Genomic DNA, 8,364 nt, shown 5'->3' with positions numbered 1-8,364 from the left:
AGCCTCCAACATAGAACCGCAGGCTTCAAGATAGAACCCTAGTCTTCAAAAATAGAACCGTAGTCTTCAACATAGAACTTTAGCCTTCAGGATAGAACCCTAGCCTCCAAGATAGAACCTGAGCCTCCAACATAGAACCCTAGTCTCCAAAATGTACACTAGTCTCAGAGTATCAGGTCCATCTTAGAGACAGACTTCAGGTCTAAGTCTGACTCAATCCAAGCTCAATTACCCACAATGCACCTGCCCATGTTAAAACCACTCTCCCCGTCTACATCTTTAAAATGCCTCAGTGGTTCTGGGCAAGGCAACAAAGCCCCAGCGGTCCCTGCGGAGGTATTCCGTGTCTGGTTTAAAAAGATGTCTCTGTCAGTGTAAAGCTTCTCATATGAAGCCATCTCTCCTAGCAACACTGGGAAGACATCGCCGTCTCCGAGCAGAGTTAACTCGTTAAACGAAGTGTGTTCTTAGCGCCGGCGCCCGTTCACCACTGTGGTCGGGACTCCCCCCCCCCCCCCCCCTTATTATCACCGGCCCTCCTAAACCCCTCATCAACGGCTACGTTTGACGGACAGGCCTTAATGCGACGTTTGTCATAAAACTCACACACACTCCGCTTAGCCTGCACCCCGGCTGCCTCTCTCCACGGCTGCAGCAAGGACGTGCTCACCGCTCATCCCCGGCCGGGCCAGAACCCGATCTTCCCCGCGACACACGAGCCCATGACATCATTAATTGCTCTAAGACCCGGCGTGGCCGCGGTTTGCTGTCTCCCCACCCCCCACTCTATTACCTCATGCGAGATGCACGCCCGCGTTTACGAGTTGGCGGCTACGTCAGACGCATTTGTTTCCATCATCAGAAGGAGAGAGGGCATATCTGTCCCGCAACGCGTTTATTATTCTCTCCCCCCCCCCTCAGCCCTGATGAGAGAAACCATCGAGGCAAAGCCATGCTAAGCCCCCCTAAATCACAGATGGAGAGAGACATGGGAGAGGGGGGGAGGGAGTAGGTAGAGGGAGGGGGGAGAGAGAGGAAAAGAGTGAAACAGAGGGGTGAAAGAGAAAGAGGGAGAGGGGAGAGAGAGGAAAAGAGTGAAACAGAGGGGTGAAAGAGAAAGAGGGAGAGGGGAGAGAGATAGAGGAAGAGAGAGAGATAGGGGGAGAGGGAGAGAGAGGGTGGGTGGGGGAGAGAGAGATATAGAGCGAGAGGGGGGGGAGTGAGGGAGGAAGAGAGAAGGGAGAGAGAGAGAGAGTGAGGGAGAGGGGGAATGTCCTCACTGTGAGCCTCAAAACTGTGTCCATGTCTCCATAATTCATCTTCGATGCATTCATGTTCCTCGCTCCTGGCTGATTTCCAAGAACATGTTCAGGGTTCTCCTGGACTCCGCATAGCCTCACCCACTCACCCCCCACTCCTCCCTTTCTCTCCTAAAACACCCCTCTTATGAACTTATTGAATGTTGTACATCCTGGCACTTAATGTACGCACTTATTATATGTTGTGTGCCCTGGCACTTAGCATTGTGTAGCATCTTATCCTAGCTATCCTTGTTGTGTACGGGGAATGGGTTAACCTAGTGATTGTAAGTGCTTGGCACTTGGTTCTATGAACATACTTACTGTACGGAAAGCGATATATATATATATATAAATATATATATATATATATATATATATATATATATATATATATATATAGTTGTCTCTCTTTCTTCTGACAAATGTACTTACTGTGAGTCGTTTTGGATAAAAGCATTTGCTAAATAGCCTAAATGTAAAATATAAATGTAAGGAACTGCTGGTCTTCCCCTTGCCTCATGAGCAGAATGTTTGGCAGTGCCTGTGTTGACTTCTTATTCTTATCGTTATGGTCCCTAGTTCGGCCCCATGTGTTGGTTTCGTGTGGTTCTGCCCGTATTGCTGCCTCTGCCACAGAGATTATGTATTCACCGCATCTGTGTCCGTCCATCTATGCGCCGGTGTGTTTGTCAGTCTGTGTATCAGTCTGTCTTTGTTTCAGTCAGTCTGTGTCTGTCTGTCTTTGCTTCAGTCCGTCTGTGCGTCAGTCCATCTGTACATCCGTGTGTCTGTCTGTCTATATGTCTGTGTGTCTGTACTGGACTAATCTACTGATGTACTAATCTAGAGTCTGATTCGTCAGACTTCTCCCATCCTGACCCCTGGTTGAGCAGAGCTGGTCTGGTTCCGGGCCCTTAGCCACTGGGGCCCGTGTGGACCTACATAAAGAAGACTTAATGTACTGTATATAAAACATACAAACCCGTGTTAAATGTGTTAACATAAAGACCTAAGATAAAACAGCTTTACACAAAATGACATATGAAGTAACGTTACACTTTATCAGTAAATCCTTCAAAAATGTCATTATGGATTATTTAAATAGTAAGATAGTATAATATTATGATGTATTGCCAGGACCCTAACCGAGCCAGGAACAGTTGGCACAGCAGCTGTGGAAGAAGGCCCCTATATCACACACAAACACACACACACACACACACACACACACACACCCTCCACCAATCAGAGGCGCACTTCTGTGTGTGTGTGTAAGGCCAGTGTGTGTGCAAGTGTGAGTTTGTGCCAGTGTGTGTGTGTGTGTGTGTGAGTGAGTAATGTGGGGGAAATCCAGATGAGTCAAGACTACAAGTGTCCAGTGAGGGTCTGAAGTGTTAATTTATGACCTCAGCAACCAAACTGCCCAGCAACCCAGCATTGTTTACACACACACACACACACACACACACACACACACACACACACACACACGCGTGCGCACATGCAAACACACACACACACACACACACACACACACACATAAGCACGCACATGCAAGCACACACACACACAAATACAGTGTCTCTCTCACACACAAGTGTGCACACACACAAGCGTGCAAACACACGGATAGGCATACACACACACACACACACACACACACACACACACACACACACACAAGGATTGGTATACTTACACACACACGTTCATCCACACATGCTCCCAATCGGTGAAACAAACATACAGAAACACTCTCACACACCTTTACTTTTTTAAAGCTGTTGGTTTAAATTATCGATAATAATAAATGAATGCATTGAAAGAATCAATTAAAGTAAAGATTTCTAGATTTAGATTAAACATAGTTTGTTTTAGAGAGTACTCCAAAATAAAACGAGATTAAACAACAGGAACAAAATAAAACAAATTGTCGAACTAATACACTGCTTGATAAGTAAACAGTAAAAGCTGCAGACAGGTGTGTGATTACGTGTCAATTTAAGGACAAAACAATTCCCCGCTGCAGAAAGCGTTCCCGTCATCAGAGAAACGACCTTCACGTCGTTATTGTCAGTAGGCTAATTAATCAGCCAACGTTACATTACGTTAACATTAAAGCGCTGCAGCAGAGAGAAACAGGAGCGTCTGGGAGGACTCGAAGAACCTGTCCTTCCGCTACTTTGTCATTATTTTCGAGATATTACGCTCAAGAGAGACACTTATGGCGGTCTTCCCACGGTGTGATTCAGCCGCGTTTGTTCCCTTTGTCCCCGTGACTTACGCACTGCTCAGGGGAGTTTTGTCACCGCCATGGGAAAACTATCGTGGCCGCGAGCTAAAAGCCTAACGGCCCGGATGGGGCTGTGAGCGGCGGTGGGGACAGACGCACTGGGAACCAGTCCACTGCGAACCAGCCCACTGCGAACCAGTCGGAATACTGATGTCATGGGGCGGGGCTATCAACCAGAGCCAGAATCCACTAAATGATTTAATAATGTGAGTGGAGGAGAAGAAGGAGAATAAAGGGTGGTGTTGTTGTCACTAGCTTTTACCTTAATGGAAAGGTTGTTTTTTTTGTGGATGTGAACTTTGAAACCGATAATTATGCAGAGGCAGACACCTTGACAGAAGATGGAAATTGTCAGCTGGTGCATAAAAAACACTTGACATATGAGCAGGATATGGCTTACAATAACACACACACACCTGCAGAATGACACACATGCACGCACACACCTACACATAACACACACACACACATAAACACACACACCTGCACATAGCACACGCACACACAAACACAACTGCACAACATACAAATACAGACACCTGCACAATAACACATACAGAGTTGTACAATAATAAACACACACACAAAATTTTTTGTACAATAACAAACACACACAGACACACTTGCACAATAACACGTGCTGCCAAAATTGCACAATAATACATACCAACACAAACCTGCACAGCACACATACACACTGGCACACACATACATGCACACACAAACTTGCACAATAACACACGCACACAAACTTGCATAGAACAATAACACACACGCACTCCAAACCCTGCACACACACACACACACACACACACACACACAGACAAACACGCACTCCAAACCCTGCACGATAGCAGATAAATCACTGGATTAAAAGCTGCTGGGTTCAAACAGGAAGGACTGGACGGCTGGGTTTCCCTTCCTTTCTTCCCTCCCCTAACGCCCGCTGGACGCAGAGCGGAGACGTCTCTGTAAACACGGCCTAAGCTCATCAGGCAGAGCACCGCACTTCAGAGGGCCGAGGAGCATTGAAGCCACAGCCCCCATCAGTCAGGGCTAATCCGTCACTAACACTGCCTTAACCCAGCTTTGATGACAACAGTCAATTATGGGATGTTAAACATCTCCATAGCACGGGATTTTAGTACATGCTGGCATGTAGGGAAACGTGCATGTTGTCCGTCATCAACTCGTCCTATTCTATTTAAACATCCAACTACTCATCCATCCATCAAAACATCTTCTTGTCCATCTTTTTAGGCATCCATCCATCCATCTAATCATCCATTCTTTCATTTATCTACTCATCCATCAATATATTTACTCATCTATTAACACCATCTATTATAATTTCTTTAATCCATCTATCTATATTCATCCATCCATATATTCATCCATCCATTTTCTTAAACCATCTCGACATTGTTCCTTGTGTCATTGCCAGGTTGACTTCCCTTTTCTACCTTTTGGGGGCCACTGAGGTTGCATTTATACGTGTTTTTGTTTAACGACCCTCGCCTTGTCATGAGAATATCACCATACAGTAAGACCGTGTCATGTTGTGCAAACTCTACCCAAGGTATCCAACAATGGACCATCAGGTCCGACCGTAACAGCGGGTGGTAACCCACCAGGCGGAGGTCTGGGAGTGTTGCAAGACGACCGGCAACAGCGCAAACACAAACGACTCCGCTAAACACAAACCCCTGCTCCGTCTGTGGATTCACATAAAAGCGGAATTACCAAATAAATACACGGAGGATCAGATTATAATCCCGGTGATCCCGGCGATCCTCCCGCTCATCGCCAGACCCTCTGCGCCGTGCGCGGGCGGTGCTGAGGCGGTGGCGGGTGCGGGGTGGAGAAGGCGGAGGTGATGATTAGGGCCGAGGGAGGAGGCGCAGCAGGTGCTGCCTGCGCGCCCGGTGAGGTAACGCAATCTTTTGCGTCGGAGGAGCTCTCCGAAGTATCAGGCCGTGATGTAGAAGTCGCGGAGGCCGATGTTTAGGGGACCACACTCGCCTGTATCCCGGCAACAGAGTGACAACCGTGATTGGTGGGCGCTCCCGTCCTATGAGGGCGGGCGTCTGCTCCGCGCGCTTCGGGGCTTAAGGACACTTTACCCTTCGTCTCGGGGGCTGACACCCACGTCCGCCCGTAATCCGAGAGAGAGGTTGGACCGGCCTTTGTCACCGGAGACGCTTTAAAAATAAAACATGCTGTTGATATATATCGCTACGGCAATGAAAGCAAATGCCTCCTCCTCCTCCTCTTCCTCCTCCAAGCATCTCCGATGCATGGAGAGAGAGATGGACTCCATTAAAATGCCCCGAAGCAGACAAATCCGCGGCCAGGCCGGAGGGTTAGCCGGGGCTGAGGTGGCGAAGGATGAGCAGGTTCATTATCCGGATGAGACCGGAACAGGTGAACAGAGCCGAAATGAGAACACACGTCTGAACAAGACGTCGGTGAACCCGATGAACTGAACAGCTCCTTTGCTCGTCTGGAAACCCTGCGGAGGATCAGGCGGTGTTCAGGGACGTCACATTGCTGGTCAGAATCGGTGGATGGAACGTTTACATTTAGTCTCTTAGGCTTACGCCAAACTGACTTGAGGACGGAGAATTGAGACGGAGAACAACCGACACATGGAAAACTCTGCACCAACACATACAAAGAAAAACCTACACAAACACTGATAACGAACTACACAAACACATAAAAAGAACTACACGAAAAACACACAAAGAACAACATAAACAAATACAAAGAACTACCCAAACAAATACAAAGAACTACACACACACATACAAAGAACTACACAAAAACATACAAAAAACTACATGAAAACATACAAAGAACGACACAAACACGTACAAGGAACTACACAACCACATACAAAAAACAACGCAACCTAGTCTCGTTAAGACAACAACTGGACAGAGACAAGATTCCAAAGCTCGGCGTCCAACACGTAAAGAACAACATCGTCGTTAAAATAGAACAGACTCATCCCATTGGCCCGTCACATCCACATCACCAGGGCTCAGGGTTCAATTAAACGGAAGACTGGCGCCGTCTCGTTAAGCTAATCGGCGGTCTTAGGGAATCAGCGTTGCAGTGACGCCATGTGAAAGGTGATCCGGGGTTCGTGGGAGCGGCGCCCGGAGTCAGGTAGGGGAGCTTCCACCGCCGTAGCGTCAGGCCTGGAGCCGTGCCACACAGCAGCTGCTCCCAGCGCTGCGGACGTACGTAGCCGTCCCGTTAGCTGCCAGATAGGTGTGTGTGTATGTGTGAAACACGCATGCACACACATGGACATAGTTATGCATAAAACGCACACACACATGGACATACAATCACACACAAAAACAGACACACAGAAACACAGGACATACACACACACACACACATAAATACACACAGAAAATCAGCCACAGAAACGCACACACACATAGGCATACATACACACAAACGCACGCACAGACATACGTACACACACACACACGTACACACACATAGACATGCACACAAACAAAGACAGAAACACACACAAACGCACACATACACACACAAACACACACACACATTGACATACAAACACACACACAGAAACACACATATACTCACACACACTCAAACATTAACACACACACACACACACATTTACCAATACAAAACACATACAAATTACAAAACACACACCGGACCAATCTAAAACATACAAATCACAACAAACACACATTTTCACACGCAAACACACACACACACACACACACACACACACACACAAGGCAGTTGTCCATCTCTACACGGGGGCCGTTTAGGGGCCCAGGAAGCCAGGGGCCGACGGCTAGGCCCAGGGTCATATATGGAGCCGTGGCCCCCGGCATCACGTCACATCACACTGATAGACTGATGGACGTGGCCCGCTGCTGTTACATGAGACGCACGTCACTCTCACCCCTGTCCCAGATCCACAGCCACAACACACCGTCTTTAGGTACAAGACTAAAGTTATAATATGGTTTATTAACCCTGTCCCAGATCCACAGCCACAACACACCGTCTTTAGGTACAAGACTAAAGTTATAATATGGTTTATTAACCCTGTCCCAGATCCACAGCCACAACACACCGTCTTTAGGTACAAGACTAAGGTTATAATATGGTTTATTAACCCTGTCCCAGATCCACAGCCACAACACACCGTCTTTAGGTACAAGACTAAAGTTATAATATGGTTTATTAACCCTGTCCCAGATCCACAGCCACAACACACCGTCTTTAGGTACAAGACTTAAGTTATAATATGGTTTATTAACCCTGTCCCAGATCCACAGCCACAACACACCGTCTTTAGGTACAAGACTTAAGTTATAATATGGTTTATTAACCCTGTCCCAGATCCACAGCCACAACACACCGTCTTTAGGTACAAGACTAAAGTTATAATATGGTTTATTAACCCTGTCCCAGATCCACAGCCACAACACACCGTCTTTAGGTACAAACTAAAGTTATAATATGGTTTATTAACCCTGTCCCAGATCCACAGCCACAACACACCGTCTTTAGGTACAAGACTTAAGTTATAATATGGTTTATTAACCCTGTCCCAGATCCACAGCCACAACACACCGTCTTTAGGTACAAGACTTAAGTTATAATATGGTTTATTAACCCTGTCCCAGATCCACAGCCACAACACACCGTCTTTAGGTACAAGACTTAAGTTATAATATGGTTTATTAACCCTGTCCCAGATCC

This window comes from Pollachius pollachius, assembly GCF_949987615.1.
Source record: "Pollachius pollachius genome assembly, chromosome: 7".
NCBI lineage: Eukaryota > Metazoa > Chordata > Actinopteri > Gadiformes > Gadidae > Pollachius > Pollachius pollachius.
The sequence above is the reverse complement of the archived record's forward strand: the minus strand, read 5'-3'. Positions refer to the sequence as shown.